Source organism: Mus musculus, chromosome 17, assembly GCF_000001635.26.
Source record: "Mus musculus strain C57BL/6J chromosome 17, GRCm38.p6 C57BL/6J".
In the NCBI taxonomy this organism is placed as follows: Eukaryota; Metazoa; Chordata; class Mammalia; order Rodentia; family Muridae; genus Mus; species Mus musculus.
The window spans coordinates 12,810,968-12,829,806 of NC_000083.6; the positions used below are offsets into that span (position 1 = coordinate 12,810,968).

An 18,839-nucleotide genomic window follows, 5' to 3' on the forward strand; every position below is an offset into this window, starting at 1 on the left:
GGGTCTGGTTTGTTGATATTGTTGTTCTTTCTATGAGGTTGCAATCTCCTTAAGCTCCTTAAAGTCACTTCCCCTAACTCATCCATTGCCCCCACAACCCATGCTCAGTCTTATGGCTGGCTTCGAGCATCCCCATCTGTATTGGTCAGGCACTGGCAAAGCCTCTCAGGGGACAGCTATACCAGGCTCCTGTCACCAAGCACTTCTTCAGCCACCAAATCTTGAACCACCACCCAGGATAGTCCAAAACCAGAAGACTGCTTTTCACCCTTCTTGTTCCAGCCATGTGCTTGGGAAAATGCCTCATATCACCTTGACTTCTGCACCAAGTCCATTCCCAAGCCCCTTGGATTTCTATCCATGTCCAGGGTATTGTGGGTCAACTATGGGTGAAAGGGGGAAGAGTGGAGGTAAAAACAATGTCTGCATTCTTCTGAATGCAAAATTCACTGCACTCCCATTGACAATAACCACATCTTTAAAAAGATTTGGGCTAGGGAGCTAGAAAGGCGACTCAGCAGTTAAGAGCTTGTACTGCTGTCAGAGGGCCACGCTCTGGTCTCGGCATTGAAGCAGGGCAGATCAGAACCACCTATAATTCCAGTTCCAGGTGATCTGACACCCATACCTCAAGCACCCATACACACACAAACACATACACGTGCCCACACATGCACAAACACATACACATGCCCACACATGCACAAACACATAGGATTTTTAAACTCGAAAATAAATATGTTCAAGTTGTGTTTTGTTTTGTTGGGCCTCAGGGCCCTGGCTTGTTGGTGTGCTTAGCACAAAGCATATAAGCCTGCTATAAAAATTAGACTCTTAGCCAATATTGCAGTATTCGTGTTTAGCACAGTGCATGGCATATAGAACATGCTTGATGAAGGTTTGAGCTAATTTAAATAGGTATGGTAAATAATATTAGACTGACTACATCATGTGGAGGATATATTTTTTTCTCCAGCAGGCCCCGTGATTGCAATTACGTGTTATGGAAAACCCTCGATTATATTTATTATTGTTTCCTTTTAAGCAAGACTATAATGCTCTGGTTTCAGCAATGCTTTCAAAGAGAGAGAGAGAGAGAGGCAAAATTGCTTCCCAACTAAATGATTAAGATCTCTAAATTTAAACAGTGACATTCCCCCTCCAGTCACTATTTGGTAAGAAGCCGAATTTGCCTGTTGCCAAAACACAATGTAAATTAATAAAAAGTTTAAAAAAATGTACTTTAAAAATATTTTAAACAATTCTTTTTGATTCCGGAAAAAGAAAAAATGCAACTGCCTTTGTAATCTTTCATTTGTCTTATTATTTTGTAATTAATATGTATATTTGGAAATGCTTTTCCTTCAGAAAAAGATGTTAGAGAGAGGGTTAATGCTCTTCATAAGATGACAGGCAGAACCTGTCAAAGGCTATTTACAGCTTGCACCAGAGAGCTGAAGAATAATTTATTGGCTTATTAAGTTCTGCCTATTCCCCAAAGCCAACAAAACTCCAAACCCTCAAATTCTGAAATGCCAGAGCCCTCTGATTAAATGTCTTGATAGCCGCCGTCTGTCTGAGGCTATCATCTGTGGAGTGTGTTTGCTTTTGCCAAATGCAATCTGCCCCCATACTCTGGGTGGTTGGGATTTACTTGTGGTTCAAAGATATCTAGCATCAAAGGGCCTCCTGGAAGGATGCACCCAAGCAAGCTAGGGCCAACCAGAGATGGACAAAGACTTCTGAGCTGTAGCTCATTCCCAGATGCTATGCACACCACCGGAGTTTGCAAGAAACCTCTCTCTACCCAAGACTTCTACAGAGCCTGGAGATTCATGGGCTCCCCCAAGGATCTGTGAACAGAATTGTATTGCTGTATAATTAGTCTCTGTAATTCCAGGAGTAGGGTTTTTTTTATGGATTTCTAAGGAGTCCACAACCTTCATTATATGAACAAAGGAGTCCTGACAATTTATGATATTCAGTATTTAGAATTCAACCCCAAATTATCAACCATACCAAAAGGAGGGGGGCTACAAACTGTAAATTTTATTTTTATTTGCCTGATGTAATTGTCATCTAGGAGGCTCAGTCTGCTAACCGAGGCCTAGCCCTGAAGCTTCTCCCCTCTATACAGTCTTATCTAACCTCGAATGTTTTTAGCCTGAGACTTACTGCTGAATTTGCTTACCCTTTCTAGTGCTTTTGAACTCTGGCTGGCTGGTCAACTCCACAGTTCTGGTTCAAAACTCCTCTTCATGCTGACTGGTTCAAACTGGCTTCTTTCAGCTTCTGACTGAATTGCTCTGCTTGGCCTCATACTACTTTTGGCAATCTGTTCTAATCTTCTGGCTCCTTCTCATTCTCTGGCTCATTCTGTATTCACTTATGTCTAGCTTAGTTTCTCTCTGCAGCCTGTCTCTGTACAGCTGTCCCAGTAACACTGTCTTCTCTCTCTGTGCTGCTCTCTCTTAAGTCATGTCACTTTCCTCTCTGTTCTCATGAGGATTGGGCAGATCCTATTGTGTCAAATCTTTCTCTGATTCATCACTTTGTTTGCTACTGAATTAGACATCACTTTCAAACATGGCTGCTTCCTTCTACAAACTAACTTCACCTTCATTGTTTGGGATTAAAGGTGTGTACTAATGGTGTGTCTGTATTCCAGCCAGAGTAGCCATGTTGCTGGATTAAAATCCCTCTGCAACAAGCAATACAAGTCCTTTGAACTTGACTCACTGCTAACAGTTAGGAAGCACTATTCATAAAATGAAACACCACCCGTAAGCAGAAGTCGGGTGGCTGTCCTGGCTCCTACAACCCCACCAGCCCAGGCTCAGCCTCCATCTCAAGTGCTGATTGATGAACAGTGGTAAAGCTCACAGAAAGGAACGGATTGATCAGTGCGGAATGGGGAGGGCACAAGTAGGAGCTCTCCTGACACCAGGTTCATCTGAGGGCTGGCCTGAGCTTTAATTAACCTGTTTATGGCTTTGTCCCTTTATCTTTTTCTTTTTCTCATAGAATCTTAGGAAACAAAAGTGCCACCATGCCTGGTTTTATGCACTGCTGGTGATAGGAAATAGGGCAGGTTGCCAGGTGACTGCTCTACCAATGGAACTGTTTCTCCGGCTCTCAGGTATCTTTGTGCCTTCAGCCTTGAAGGAGAATGAGGTAGATGGGGTATTACTGGCTTGTTTGTTTTTGTCAATAAAGGCAGCTGTGTGCCACCACTGCCCAGGGATTACTGTTTTTTAAATAGACCCACCTTACAAGGTGATTGACATGCCTATCTGCAGAGGGGAGCAGGTGGCTCAAAGTGAAGGAGACAGGTACAAATTCAGGCAGAGCAGACAGACTTTCACCCTGCTTGTAGTTATTCTGTGGGGCCAAAGTGAGGCTTTTGTTCTTATTGTTTTTAGCAAAAGTAATTTCTTAATGTGTGTTTTATCGTAATCTACTGTAAGCTTTAATTTTTCAAAACCTACTTTTAATGACAGTTCTCAAATGCTTTAACCTTTCTTCTAGCCCACCACCTACCAGAGGTAGTGGAAAAGAAAGGACATGGGGGAAGTGGACCTGTTTAGAAGTGGTTCTTTGAAGCAGCTCTCATCTGTGTTATCAGGAAATCGGCAGTTTGGTTTACAGGTCAGCAACAGCAGCTTGATCCACTTGCAAACACTTCACAGATACACCAGCAGTCCAGTTCGGGAGAGTCCGAAGAGCAAACATGAATCAGCAGTAGTGCCATCACCTAACAGGGACATCCAGGCCTCAGCCAGATCAGCACAAGTCAGCAGGAGGGACCAGAACCAACAGGGACACCAGGAGTTCTTTGCTGTGCCTCTCTCAGTGAAGCAAAGATCATCAAAGATGAGAGACCAAGAAGTATTGCAGAGCTAGCTCTACAAGCAAGCCCCTCTCAGTCCTATTTACACTCCCTCCAAAAATCACGTGCTCTCCACAGCTCTTGCCTCAGCATGTGAGTCTGTCTTAGCAAAACTCCACGAGTCTATATCAGCTGACATCACTCTGCCAGTTGACCCAAGTCCTCAGAAGCTGCAAGAAGCCGCAGCATACTACCAGAAGGTTTTTTTGGTGTATTTCGATTTCTGGAGTCCTGACAAATGGCGCTCAACTACACAATTTAAGGCAGACCAATACTTGTGTGTTGTTAATGAAGAATCCGTCACCATGTGTCCTTTCACGTGCTTGCTTTAGCAGAAAATCCTTTCACGCGTGTCTGCTTCAGTGAAACATTCCTTCACAAGTCTGCCTTAGCAAAACATCCTTTCACCTGTGTCCACTTCAGGGAAAAACTCCTTCATGTGTTTGTCCCAGCAAAACACCATCCAACACAACTGACTTTCCAAAGAACCCTTCAACCTAAAAAAAAAAGAAGAAGACTCGGAAACCACCTTAGAAATGCATCTCACAAAATACCTGCCAGGCCATTAGAAAACTACAGAAAGATTTTAAACACATGTCTGAAAATACCCTAAATATCCTAAAGACACACTTCTTTCCCCAGAAGTAATCTATATATGTAATATGATTCCAAATAAAATTTCAACAGGGTCTTAAAAAAATATAGCTCCTCTAAGGCCAAGCTGGATGACATGATGTGGGTGACATGATGTGGGTGTAAAACCATGCCAGGGAGTTTGGTAAGGTAGAGCAGGTCGAGACCCAGAGACTCGGTGGTCACACACCTGAGGCTTAGGTGACTCTTAGCTCCCTGCCAGACTCCTGATTTGGAACACGTGCCATGCTTCTCACATAAAAGAAACCTGTCCTATGGTCACGTCTGCCCAAAACAGAGTTCCCCGTTCTAATGAGGTACCTAGAGGCAGAGGAGTGCTTAGCCAATAAGCTTCCCTTCCCGTTCTTGCCTGCAAAAGGTATTTAATCTCAGGCCCACCCTGAAAAGTGAGATATAGTTTTACGAATCCATTTTCTGCCATGACAATAAACTGTTTAGAACCATGGGCTGTATCTTTTCATCAAGATCTGCAGTGAGGAGCCATGAAGGAGGCCTTCACCTACAGAGTCTTAGCCTAATCTCCCGTAGAAGGCCCCTCTACGCCACAACAGCCACCAAGCCTGCCTCCACCTAGATAAAGACAATCACCACATGAGACAAGCCTTGTGCCCCAGCCCCAGGCTAGATGGTATACCAGCCCACGGATCCCACACTCTGTTCTCTGCTCTTTGGTGACTCCCAGTGGTGCCTGGATATCCAAGAGTCTGAGAAGAACCCCACAGCCCCAGCCTTGTCACAGGCCCAGGGACCCCAAGCCAGCTCCAATTTCCCATGTCTCAGACTGCACCTTCCCACCCCCAGATCTGTGTCTTGCCACTTTCCTACAGCTCAGCACCCACCTCAGCAGTGGCGGCATGGGGTAAGCACAGTCAAACTCCCAGCATTCCACCCAGTGTCAGAGTAGACACAGGCAAACAACCCTACAAGACATCTCAGAAGTTCTGCTCTCAGACATGGTGTCTGGGGATGCTTGCCATAGAATACAAGCTAAGGACTTTCCCAAGGAGGACCTTCCCAAGTCTGCCCACCTCATAGTCTTTTTGGTCTCACGAGCTGTGATGACCTACTTTGTCTGGGAAATTAACAGATCAGGACCCAAGTGGACAAGAAAGTTGTGGAGGCTGAGGGCACCATGGAAGCACCTCTGTGGTAGTTGCAGGCATGTGTGCTGTGCAGCACTCTTCAACCTAAGAGCACCAAAACTTTCTCTGCCGAGTGTATCAGCAACAAATGCAAAGGCCACTTCCATAAGATCTGGTCACCCACAGTATCACTCATACTAAGGTATGCCTGCTTCTTTTCTTTTTTTTTCCTCTCATTATGGATGGTTGTGAGTCACCATGTGGTTGCTGGGATTTGAACTCATGACCTCTGGATGAGCCATCTCACCAGCCAGTATGCCTGCTTCTTGTCCACCAGAAGACCTGCCTTGGGGGGAGTAAGGTAAAGAGGGCACTCTAGCTGAAAAAACCTGGACCTGACCTGGAGAGGCGGCAGCCACAGAATCTCCAGGAACAAGGTGTTCCCTAAGGATGCGATGGTTGACGGCATCAGGCTGACCAGGAGCAAAGAGGTCACCAGCTACTGACACACCAAAGGTCATGCAAAGTTACCTGTGTTGAAGGCTGACACACAGCCCTGGTAGCCTTCTCTAGCATGAACTGAACAGATAGGCTACCATCACTGAGCTGCAATCAGCAGCAAGGCCGACAATAGATTGGTCAGGGCTTCAATTTCCAGCTCAGCGAGCTAGTCAAGAACAGTGCCCCCACCAACTATGACCTATCTGATAGGAGCATCAACCCTATTATGGCAAAGTGACAGATGTCTCTGTCATGCTGAAAGCTGTATGGTGGGGACCAGGAAGTACTTGTGTACCCTACGTAAGTCCTTAATGGTGCAGACCCAATAAATAGCAGGCTCTGTAGAAGATCCATCCCAAGTTCATCAACACTAAGTTGGGCTGTGGCCACTTCTAACATATAGAGAAGATATCAGTCATGGAATATGTACAAGAGACAGGACTGAATGGGCTGAAGATATGGCTTGGTGGGTAAGCATTTGCCATATAAGTGTGAAGACTGGGCTTGAACCCCTCCAGCCCATACTAAGCTGGGTGAACTCAGTAGCAAGTGTCTGTAACACTAGTGTTTCTACAGAGAGATGGACACAGGAGACTCTCTGGAGGCTCACGGCCAGCTAGCCTGTCATGCCCAGTGGCGAACAGCAGAGGCCCTGTGTCAAGCAGGTGGAAGGTTAAAATCAATGCCTGAGGTTGTTCCCTACCTCCATACACACCGTGAAAAATGCATGCACACATTCACATACACAAATGTTCAGGCACACACATACAAGATGATTTTCAAAGAGGGAGGGAGAGCGCAGGGAAGCAAATACTTAATGTCAGCATGTTACATGGGTGGTAGAAACTCCGTTTTCATTCCTCCCATCAAGGGACATAAAAGAACACCCAACTTTATTCAGACATAATTAAACATGTCATATGACTCACCTTAGAAAATATGCAACAGTGGTTCTAAACGATTTCCTCCTAACCTGACAAGATTCTAAAAATGTCTGTACAGTGTAGACAGTTTAAAATAGGTTGGTTCCCACTGAGGCTAAAACCATGTGTGGCAAAGTGTTCCCAGGGCAGGGAGAATGGGAAGCCATCTAAGGGGGCACGGGCAGGAGTCACTAAATAAAGTCCACAGGGAGCGGGGAAATCCCTGAAAGTGGAGCTTGCATACAGCTGCAGCAGTCACAGTAGACACATTTCAAACACTGATCAGTGGTCGGGCTGGAGAGACGATTCAGAACTTGACACTATTGCAGAGAACTCAGGTTCAAATCCTAGCATCCACACGGAGACTCCCACTGGTGCTTTGGTTCCAGGAGATCTAATGCCTTCTTTTTCTACTGGTACTGCACACATGTGGTCCACATAAATGCATGCGGGCAAACCACTCATACAAATAACACATATAGTTTTAAAGAATGATTTTTTTTTAAAGTTGACCAGTTGGGGGAAGCGAAGATGAGGAAGAAGAGGATAATGATTAGAATGAAGAGGAGGAGGAGGAAGAGGAAGAGGAAGAGCTGCCACCACAGCAGCAAGGGTCAGGAAGAGGAGCCAGCTACTCACTCAAAAAAGATCCTGGACCCTAACAGTGGAGAGCCAGCTCCTGTGCTGTCCTTCCCATCTCCCACAGACCTCTCCACCTTCCTGTCCCATCCCCAGAAGAGCTGCTGTGTCTGGGTCATCAACTAAATGACAACACCTTTTGGGATCCTGGGGACTCTGGAAGAGGTCCATATGCCACAGAACAGAATTAACCACCCTGGCGTCATGGCCCTGGCTCAGGCATTTGCCATCAACCCCCCGTTGTGGGTCATCAACCTAAATGACAACACCTTCATTGAGAAGGGTGAGGTGGCCATGGCTGAGATCCTGAAGACTCTGGGACAAGTGGAGGTGATCAATTTTGGATACTATCTGGTGTGCTCTAAGGGCACCGTTGCCATCTCAGATGCTGTCCGTGGGGGCCTGCCCAAGCCGAAGGAGCTGAACTTGTCCTTTTGTGAAATCAAGAGAAATGCTGCCCTAGTTGTTGCTGAGGCTGCGGCTGACAAGGCACAAGGTCTCCGTGCTGATATTCCAGCAGACTGATCCCTCTGACCCTGAGAAGGTTGTTTCAGCCTTCCCGAAGGTGGCATCTGTGTTCCGGGGCGAGGCCTCAGTAAGACAGCAGTGCTGGTACCATCAGTGCCCTCCTGAAGAAGGCAGGAGCTCTTCCTCCTTCAATTCTAACACCTTCCTTACCAGCCTGCCCATCCACACGGGTCTGCTCAAGAGTGAAGATCAAGGCCATTCCCAGCCTGCATGGCCCCCAATGGTATTGAACCATGTGGTGAAGCGGGACTACTTCCCCAAGGCCCTTGCACACCTGTCTTTGGCATTAGTGACAAAGCCCAATGGTTCACTGGAAACCTGCTCCTTTGCCTGCCATAATCTGCTACAGACACTGTACAAAAATCTAGATTTAAAGCCAGCTTCTTCTTGTCCCTCACCCTGCCCCAGTGACTTGGGGACTGGATAGACTGAGCAAAGCCAGCATCTCCGTTGGGTGGGATTTTGACCAGAGGCAGGGGAGGGTCTTGTCTTCCATGTCATATTGGTCCAATGATACTGTGTTGATTTGATGTCTGTGGGCATGTACTTCCTGTCTGGATTGCAGATCTTCATCTCCCTGCTGGACCAACCCAGGTTCACTGTAGGGTATTGATGCCCAGGGGAAGGGTGGAAAGCTGTCCAGCACCTCCTGAAGTTGTTCACAGCCCTCTTTCTCCTAAGGCCTTGCCATTGAGGTCCAGCTTCTCCAGCTCAGCCTTGCCAGCCACAGCCTCAGCAACTAGGTATCTCTCTTGATTTCACAGATGACAAGTTCAGCTCCTTCGGCTTGGGCAGACCCCCATGGACAGCATCTGCGAAGGCAACAGTGCCCTTAGAGCGCACCAGATAGTATCCAAAATTGATTACCTCCACTTGTCCCAGATTCTTCAGGGTCTCAGCCATGGCCACCTCACCCTTCTCAATGAAGGTGTTGTCATTTAGGTTGATGACCCACAACAGGGGGTTGATGGCAAATGCCTGAGCCAGGGCCATGACGCCAGGGTGGTTAATTCCATTCTGTGGCATACGACCTCTTCCAGAGTCCCGAGAATCCCAAAAGCTTCTGCCAGAGCAGTGGCTCCATAATTCTCCAGGAGATTTTGGTCAGCCACAAATGCCTTCATGGCCAGTGACTTGCTTTAGGCACTGGACTTGCGGTGACACTCAGTCAGAGCTGCTGCCAGAATCTTGCCACCATCGATGGCCGTGCCACAGTTGTTAAGCTTGAGTTCCTGCAGGGTGAAGCAGGCTGGGCTCTTGAGGAGGGCCTCAAAGCCTCGCACTCCATCAGGTCCAAATGCATTCTCACTGAGGTCAAGTTCTACCAGCTGTGCTCCTACAGTGATGAGTCCCTCCCCTAGTGAGATCAGAGCTGGTGGGATCCCAGGCCCACCAGATGAACATGTCACTCTCATGGCATCACTTCAGCTCCGACTTCTCTAAGCCCTTGACAATGTCTCTGGCCGTTTCCGTGCCCACCATGTTGCCCTCCAATCGTAGAGCTTCGAGGCTGTCAAACTCTTCAATCTTCTTAATCACATCTTTAGCATCTTCTGCAGTATTTAGTTTGAGACACTTGCCCTTAAAATGTAGCTTTTCTCTGGCTACCTGGGTTTTGGCCAGGGTCTCTGCCAGTTTGGCAATGTTTTCAGAGGCCATGACTACAATGGTGGGCTACCCTGGAGGTCTGTAAACTCAAACTAGCCATGCTGCCATGTTGGGCCGGGGGGACGGAAAATGAGTCTGTTACTGCTTGAGAGCTGGCATGAGGGCCAGGCCTGTCACCGAGCCTCTGTATGGTGGGCCCAGTGATCAGTCTGCTCGCCTATCCTTCCTGCCACAGCTGCTCTCCTAGGTTGTACACACCACCTGCTCCATGGTCCCCAGCAATTATATTTTGAAGCACCTGTAAGGAGATATGTGTAAAAGATTTTAGACAGCAATGTTTTAGTTTAAAAAAACAAACAAACAAACAAATAAACAAACAAACAAAAAAAAAAACCAAGGGGCTGTGCCTTCCACTTGGGCAGACTATCAGCATGTCTACTCCTCTAAAGACCCCACAGTCTGAAGGCATCGCAGGAGGTCTGCTACAGCCAGGGCCACAGGCCTCCTAGGAGACCTGCAGCAACTAAGGGACACAGGAGGCAGCTCCAGACATAGAGAGCCAGGCCAGTTAACACCAGAGATAGCCAGATGGCGAGAGGCAAGCACAAGACCATAAACAACAGAAGCCAATATATTCTGACACCATCAGAACCCAGTTCTACCACCACAGCAAGTCCTGGATACACCAACACACCTAAAACCAGGATGCTAAACTAAAATCCTCTCGTGAAGATAATAGAGTCCTTTAAGGAGTATATATACAACTCACTGAAAGGAATACAAGAAAATATAGGTAAACAGGTAGAAGCCCTTAAAGAGGAAACACACACACACACACACACACACACACACACACACACAATCCCTTAAAGAAATACAGGAAAACACAATCAAACAGGTGAAGGAATTGAACAAAGCAGTCCAAGACCTAAAAATGGAAGTAGAAACAATAAAGAAAACAGAAATGGAGGCAACCCTGGAAATGGGAAACCTAGGAAAGAGGTCAGGAACTAAAGATGTAAGCATCAAGAACGTAATACAAGAGATAAAAGAGAGAATAGCAGGCATAGAAGATACCTTAGAAGATAGTGACACAATGATCAAAGAAAATTCAAAACAGAAAAAAAAAAAAAAAAAACTTCTAACCCAAAACATCCAGGAAATCCAGGACACAATGAAAAGACCAAACCTAAGAATAATAGGAATAGAAGAGAGTGAAGATTCCCAGCTCAAAGGACCTGAAAATGTCTTTAACAAAATTATAGAAGAAAACCTCCCCAACCTAAAGAGATGGCCATAAATGTACAAGAAGTCTATAGAACACCAAATATATTGAACCAGAAAAGAAAATCTTCTCATCACATAATAATCAAGACACCAAATGCACAAAACAAAGAAAGAATATTAAAAGCTGCAAGGGAAAAGGTGGAGTCACATATGAAGGCAGACTTATCAAAATTACACCAGACTTCTCAACAGAGACCCTAAAAGAAGATCCTGGGAAGATGTCATACAGAACACAATGCCTAAGAGAACACAAATGCCAACCCAGGCAACTATACCCTGCAAAACTCTCAAGCATCATAGATGGAGAAGCCAAAATATCCCATGACAAAACCAAATTTAAACAATATTTAATCTTCCATTTCAGAGGATTCTAGAAGGAAAACTTCAACACAAGGAGAATCCCTAACCAAAGGAAAAATGATATTAATCATCTCACAACAAAACCAAAAGGAGAGAATCACATACTTATAATGCCACCTACAACAACAAACATAATAGGAACCAACAATCATTGTTACCTCCTTCCAGCCTAGCAAGGCTGGCTGAGACCATCCACCACTTAGGCAGAGCCACCTGCTGTGCTGTTTCTCATCCCTCTCCTTTGATATACCACTACCTGCTACCTGCCTGAGGCTGAACCGGTTCTCCAAGATCTTCTAGAGTTAGCACCAAACTGTGATCTTCAAGAGTTCCTACTACAAGGCTGATCTGACAACTTCAAAGGAATTTTGCATGACTGGGAATGGGCCTCCCCTCTTCTTTATAAAGCGTGTTTGCCGACATTAAAATTGAACCTTGAGCAGACTAGTTGTCTTGGTTTCATTATTTCTCAACCCACCTAGGCTCCCTCTTTTCTTCCAGATTCCAAGATGCCTTCCAGGCTCGAACCCGGACATGAGAGCCACAGGCCAGCCTCAACAAATCATCAGTCTTTAATATCTGTCAATATCAACAGACTCAATTCCCCAATAAGACATAAGCTAACAGACTGGATATGCAAGCAGGATCCAGCATTTTGCTGCATACAAGAAACACATCTCAATAACAAAGACAGACACAACCTCAGAGTTGAAAGCTTGAAAAAAGTCTTCCAAGCAAATGGTCCCAAGAAACAAGCTGAAGTTGCCATCCTAATATCTAATAAAATAGACTTTCAACCAAAAGTTATTAAGCATGATGAGGAAAAACACCTCATATTCACCAAAGGGAAAATTTACCAAGAGAAAGTCTTAATTCTGAATATCTATGCCCAAAATGCAAGGTCACCCACATTCATAAAAGAAACTAAAGCTCAAAACACACATTGAACCCCACACAATAATAATGGGAGGCTTTAACACCCCACTCTCACCTATGGACAGGTCATTGAAACAAAAAATAAACAGAGACACTAAACAGAAACTAATAGAAGCTATAAACCAAATGGATTTAACAGATATAGAGAGAGAACATTTCACCCTAAAACAAAAGAATATACCTTCTCAAACTTCATGGTACCTTTTACAAAATTGACCATATAATTAATCACAAAACAGGCCTCAACAGATACAAGAAGATTGAAATAATCCCATGCATCCTATCAAATTACCACAGACTAAGGCTAGATTTCAACAACAAAAACAACAGAAACCCCAGATACCCATGAAAACTGAACAGCTCTCTACTCAATGATAATTTAGTCAGGGAAAAAAATAAAGAAAAAAGACTTTTTAGATTTCAACAAAAATGAAGGCACAACATATCCAAATTTATGAGACAAAATGAAAACAGGACTAAGAGGAAAATCCATAGTACTTCATGCCTTCATAAGGAAATTGGAGAGATCTTACACTAACAACTTAACAGCATACCTAAAAGCCCTACAAGAAAAAGAAGCAAATGCACCCATGAGGAGTAGACTATAGGAAATAATCAAACTCAACATGGAAACCAACCAAATGGAAACAAAGAGAACTATACAAGGAATCAACAAAAGAAAAAGCTGGTTCTTTGAGAAAATCAGCAAGATAGATAAACCCTAGCCAAACTAACTAAAGGACACAGAGACAGTTTTCAAATTAACAAATCAGAAATGAATAGGGAGACATAACAGAAACAGAAAATTCAAAAAAATCATCAGATCCTACTACAATAAGCCTATACTCAACAAAACTGGAAAATCAAGATGAAATGGATGATTTTCTAGACAGACATCATGCATCAAAGTTAAATCAAGAGCAGGTAAATAATCTTAACAGGCCATATCTCCAAAGGAAATTGAGGAAGTCACTAAAAAGCTCAGGGCCAGATGGACCTAGTACAGAATTCTACCAGCCTTCAAAGAAGAGCTAAACTAATACTCCTCAAACTATTCCATAAAATGGAAACAGAAGGAACACTACCTAATTCATTCTTTGATACCACAATTACTCTGATACCTAAACCACACAGAGATCCAACAAAGAAAGAGAACTTCAGACCAATTTCACTTATGAATATTGATACAAAATGCTCAATAAAATTCTAGCAAACCAAATTCAAGAATACATCAAAATGATCATTCATTATGATCAAGTAGGCTTCAATCCAGGGATGCAAGGTGATTCAACATACAAAAATCCATTAATGTAATGTAATCCACTATATGAACAAACTCAAAGAAAAAAAATTACATGAGCATCTCATTAGATGCTGAAAAAGCTTTGTCAAAATACAACAGTCCTTCATGTTAAAACTGTTGGAGAAATCAGGAATTCAAGGCCCATAGCTAAACATAATAAAAGCAACATACAGCAAACCAACAGCCAATATCAAATTAAATGAAGAGATACTTGAAACAATCCCACTAAAAATCAGGGACAAGACAAGGATGCCCACTCTCCTCATATCTATTCAATATAGTACTCGAAGTTCTAGCCAGAGCATTAGGGCAACAAAAGAAGATTAAAGGGGTACAAATTGGCAAAGAAGTAGTCAAGGTATTTGCAGATGATATGATAGTGACCCCAAAATTCTACCAGAGAACGTCTATAGCTGATAAACAGCTTCAGCAAAGTATCTGGATATAAATTTAACTCAAATCAGTAGCCTTCCTTTATACAAATGATAAATGGGCTAAGAAAGAAATTAAGGAACTGATACCCTTCAAAATAGTCACAAATAATATAAAATACCTTAGGGATACTCTAACCAAACAAGTGAAAGATCTGTATGACAAGAACTTCAAGTCTCTGAAGAAATAAATAAAAGAAGACCTCAGAAAATGGAAAGGTCTCCCATGCTTATGGATTGGCAGGATTAACATAGTAAAAATGACCATCTTACCAAAAGCAATCTACAGATGCAATGCAATCCCCATCAGAATTCCAACACAATTCTTCAAAGACACAGAAAGAGCAATTCTCAAATTCGTTTGGAATAACAAAAAACCCAGGATAGCGAAAACAAGTCTTAACAATAAAAGAACTTCTGGGGAAATCACCATCTGACCTCAAGCTGTACTACAGAGCAATAGTGATAAAAACTGCATGGTATTGGTACAGTGGCAGGCAGGTAGATCAATGGAATAGAATTGAAGACTGTGATGGTTTGTATATTCTTGGACCAGGGAGTGGCACCATCCGGAGGTGTGGCCTTGTTGGATTAGGTGTGACCTGGTTGGAATAGGTGTGTCACTGTGGGTGTGGGCTTAAGACTCTCACCCCAGTTGCCTGGAAAGTCAATCTTCCACTAGTAGCCTTTGGATGAAGACGTAGAACTCTCAGCTCTGCTTGTGCCATGCCTGCCTGGATACTGCCATGCTCCCACCTTAATAATGGACTGAACCTCTGAACCTGTAAGCCAGCCCCAAGTAAATGTTGTTTTTTATAAGACTGCCTTGGTCATGGTGTCTGTTAACAGAAGTAAAATCCTAACTAAGAGAAAGATCCAGAAATAAAACCACAAACTATGAACATTCGATCTTTGACAAATAAGCCAAAAATATACAATGGACAAAAGAAAGCATCTTCAATAGATGGTGCTGGTCTCACTTGCAGTCAGTATGTAGAAAAATGGAAATAGATCCATACTTGTCACCTGTACAAAGCTCAAGCAATCCAAGTGGATCAAGGACCTTGACATAAAACCAAATACACTGAATCTAATAGAAGACAAAGTGGGAAAGAGCCTCAAACTCCTGGGCGGGGGAGGGGGGTGTCGAAGATTTCCTAACTAGAACTCCAATGGCTCAGGCTCTAAGATCAAGAATTGATAAATGGGACCTCATGAAACTGAAAAGCTCCTATAAGACAAAGGACATAGTCAATAGGACAAATCAGCAACCTACAGATTGGGAAAAAAAATCTTCACTAACCCCACATCCGATAGTGAGCTAATATTCAAAAGATATAAAGAACTCAAGAAGCTAACCTCCAGAAAACAAACAACCCAATCAAAAAATGAAGTATAGAACTAAACCAAGAATTTACAACAGAGAAACATTGAATGGCTGAGAAACACTTAAAGAAATGTTCAAAGTGATCAGGGAAATGCAAATCTAAACAACCCTGAGATACCACCTTACACCAATCAGAATGGCTAAGATCAAAACTCAGGTGACAGCACATGTTAGGGGAGAATTCAGAGAAAGAGGAACATTGCTGGTTGGATTGCAAACTGGTACAATCACTCTGGAAATCAATCTGGGGGTTCTTCAGAAAACTGGAATTAGATCTACCTAAAGACCTAGCTATACCACTCCTGAGCATATACTCAAAAGATATCCCACCATGCCACAAGGGTACATGCTCCACTATGCTCATAGCAGCCTTATTTGTGATATCCAGAAGCTGGAAACAACCCAGATGTCCCACAACAAAAGAATGGATACAGAAAATGTGGTTCATTTACACAACGAGGACATCATGAGTTTTGCAGGCAAATGAATGGAACTAGAAAATATCATCCTGAGTGAGGTATCTCAGACCCAAAAAGAACATGTATGTATGGAATGTACTCACTAATAAGTAGATATTAGCCCCAAAAAAGCACAGAATATCCAGGATACAATCCACAGAACTCAAAAAGGTTATCAATCCAATAGGGCCCAAGTGAGGATGCTTTAACTCGAAGGCAGAGGGAGGGAGGGAACTGAGTGAGAGAGGGGAGGGGCAGGGGAAAAGGGGGACTTGATCAGGTATTGGGGGTGGGGACCAGGAGTGAAACCCGAGGGCCAACAGAAAGAATGGAAATATACAACCTCGGGAGGTGGGAGAACCCTCTAAAATGTAGCAGAGACCTGGAAGTGAGAGAACCTCAAAACTCAAAGGGAAAGACCTTAGATGAAATGCCCAACGGTGGTGAGAAGGAACTTGTAGAATCTACCTCCAGTAGAAAGACAGAGTATCAAGTAGAAGGATGGGGTTGCTATCCCACAGTCAAAAACTCTGACCCAGAATTGTTCCAGTCTAAAAGAACTGTGGGGACAAAAATGGCAAAGATACTGATGGAAAGGAGGTCCAGTGACTGGTCCAAATTGAGACCCATCTCAAGGTGAGGCTCCAAGGCCTGACACTATTACTGATGTCATGATGTACTTACAGTCGGGAACCTAGCATGGCTGCCCTCCAAGATGCCCAACAAGCAGCTGACTGAGACAGAAGAGATAATTATACCCAGCCAATGGACAGAAGCTGGGGAGCCCTGTGATTGAATTAGGGGAAATCTGGAAGAAGCTGAGGAGGAGGGCGACCCTGTAGGAGGATCAGCAGTCTCAACAAACCTGGACCCCCTAAGATCTCTCAGACACTGACCTACCAACCAGACAATATACAACAGAGGACTGCCTATCTGGACTCAGTCAGAGAAGATGCAATTAATCGTTGAGAGACTTGAGGCCCCAGGGAATGGGGAGGCCTAGCAGGGTGGAGGGTGGGGTGGGGATATCCTCTTGGAGAGGGGGGGTTTGGGGGGAAGGAATGGGATGAGGAACTGTCAGAGAGCAGAACAGGAGGAGGATAACAACTGGACTGTAAAGAAAGATTAAAGATAATAAAAACAAAAACACAGGTCTGGTGAGATGTCTCAGCGGGCACTGGCTGTGGTCTTCAAGAAGTCCTGAGTTTAATTCCCATCAACCACATGGTGGCTCATGATTATCTATAATGGTATCCAATGCTCTTTTCTGCCATGCAGGTGTACATGCAAATAGAACACTCATTACATCAATAAATAATTTTTTAAAAAACACACAAATTCACACATTCCACTGAGAAGGTAAATAAAGCGTTGTATATTGACCTAGTAGGGTATATTTCAGCAGTTAAAACAGAGGGACTGTATACCACACAGCAACCATGCATGAAAAACAGGCTGAGCATGGCCCTCAGTGGTTCAGCACTTACCTTACCTAGAAGGCCCTAACTTCTAGGCCCAATACGAGAAAAAGAAAAAAAAAAAAGAAGAAGAAGCGAGTCACTAAGCATAAGGTTAAATGGATGAAAGATGCAGAAAATGACAGATTATGATACAATTCTTTATAGGCCTCTGAACCACACACACACACACACACACACAAACCCAATGTATCATTTGCATGTGTGACCCAATGTTGACTGGGAAGCTATGAAAATGTAGGGGCTTGAAATTTGGTTCAGCTGGTAGAATGATTGCCTACCTACCATGTGTGAGGCCTGTGGTGTCCTGTGAATGAAAATGACCCCTACAAGCTCATAGGGAGTGGCATTACCTAGGAGTTAGGAGGTGTGGCTTGTCCGATGAAGTGTGATCTGAGGGTGGGCTTTGAGGTTTCAGATTCTTAAGCCAGGCCTAGTCTCTCTCTGTCTCTCTCTGTCTCTCTCTCCCCACATACCCCACTGGGGTACACTGTGTCTCTGTTAATAGAATTGTTAATTCTATACCGTCAGAGCCTCGTATTTTATAAATAGTTGTTTCTTCTTCACTTGCCTAAGGCAATCTAGAATTGTATCTGATTGGCTTTAACAAAGAGCTGACAGCCAGTAGCTGGACAGGAAGTGGAGAACAGGACTTCTGGGAGGAGAGAGGGACTCTGGTAGAACTGAGAAGCAGGAATTCAGTCAACATACATGGAGGTGAATGGAGGGACGAGAGCAGAGAAGCCAAACTGGCCATGCAGTGGGACATAGTGCCAGGATTAGTCAGGTTAGAGTAGCTGGGAGACTGCCCAGCAAAAGACCTAAGCTTTAAAATATTAAGAAAGCCTCTGTGTCCTTATTTTTATCACTGGCAGGCCTGAAAAAGTCCCACTCTATAGCTCTCTGCCCACTGCCTGCAGATCCAGATAAAGAACTCTCAGCTACCTCCCCAGCACTGTGTCTACCTGCCTGCCATCATGCTTCCCACCACGACAGCAATGAGCTAAACCTCTCAAAGCCAAGCCCAGCTAAATGCTTTCTTTTATAAGAGTTGCAGTGGTCATGGTGTCTGTTCACCGCAGCAGAGCTTTGACTAAGACAAGGCTGTAGGTTTGATACCTAGCACTGTACACTGCATAATACCAAACTTGGGGTTATACCTGTGATCCCAGCACAGGGGAGGTAGAGGCAGGAGGATCAATCTCAGCTACATAGTGAGTGCCTGCCAACTTAGGAGTTGAAAGACTTCATGTCAAGCAGGCAGAGGGTGTGGGGGGAGGGGGATTTAGAATAATGGCTAATGCATATATAACTAGATTAAATTTTTATTATATTTATTTTGTGGGGTTAGGATGTCAGAGAATGACTTTGATTC

General features: G+C 44.0%; 1 long non-coding RNA gene and 2 pseudogenes across 4 annotated transcripts in view; 2 read left to right on the forward strand and 1 right to left on the reverse strand.

The window, feature by feature from the left end:
• Airn (antisense Igf2r RNA) overlaps window positions 1-18,839 on the forward strand; it is a 118,574-nt gene that overhangs the window by 69,657 nt on the left and 30,078 nt on the right. For 2 of the 4 annotated variants that reach the window (NR_027784.1, NR_002853.2), the window contains one exon: window positions 3,529-4,590. The exons of the other annotated variants lie outside the window; for them this stretch is intronic. This is a non-coding gene — a long non-coding RNA (antisense Igf2r RNA). Of the gene's footprint in view, window positions 1-3,528; window positions 4,591-18,839 lie in introns of those variants that run through there. 4 annotated transcript variants of the gene reach the window in all.
• Window positions 7,818-8,574, forward strand: Gm16574 (predicted gene 16574; annotated as a pseudogene).
• On the reverse strand, window positions 8,848-9,875 carry Gm7162 (predicted gene 7162; annotated as a pseudogene).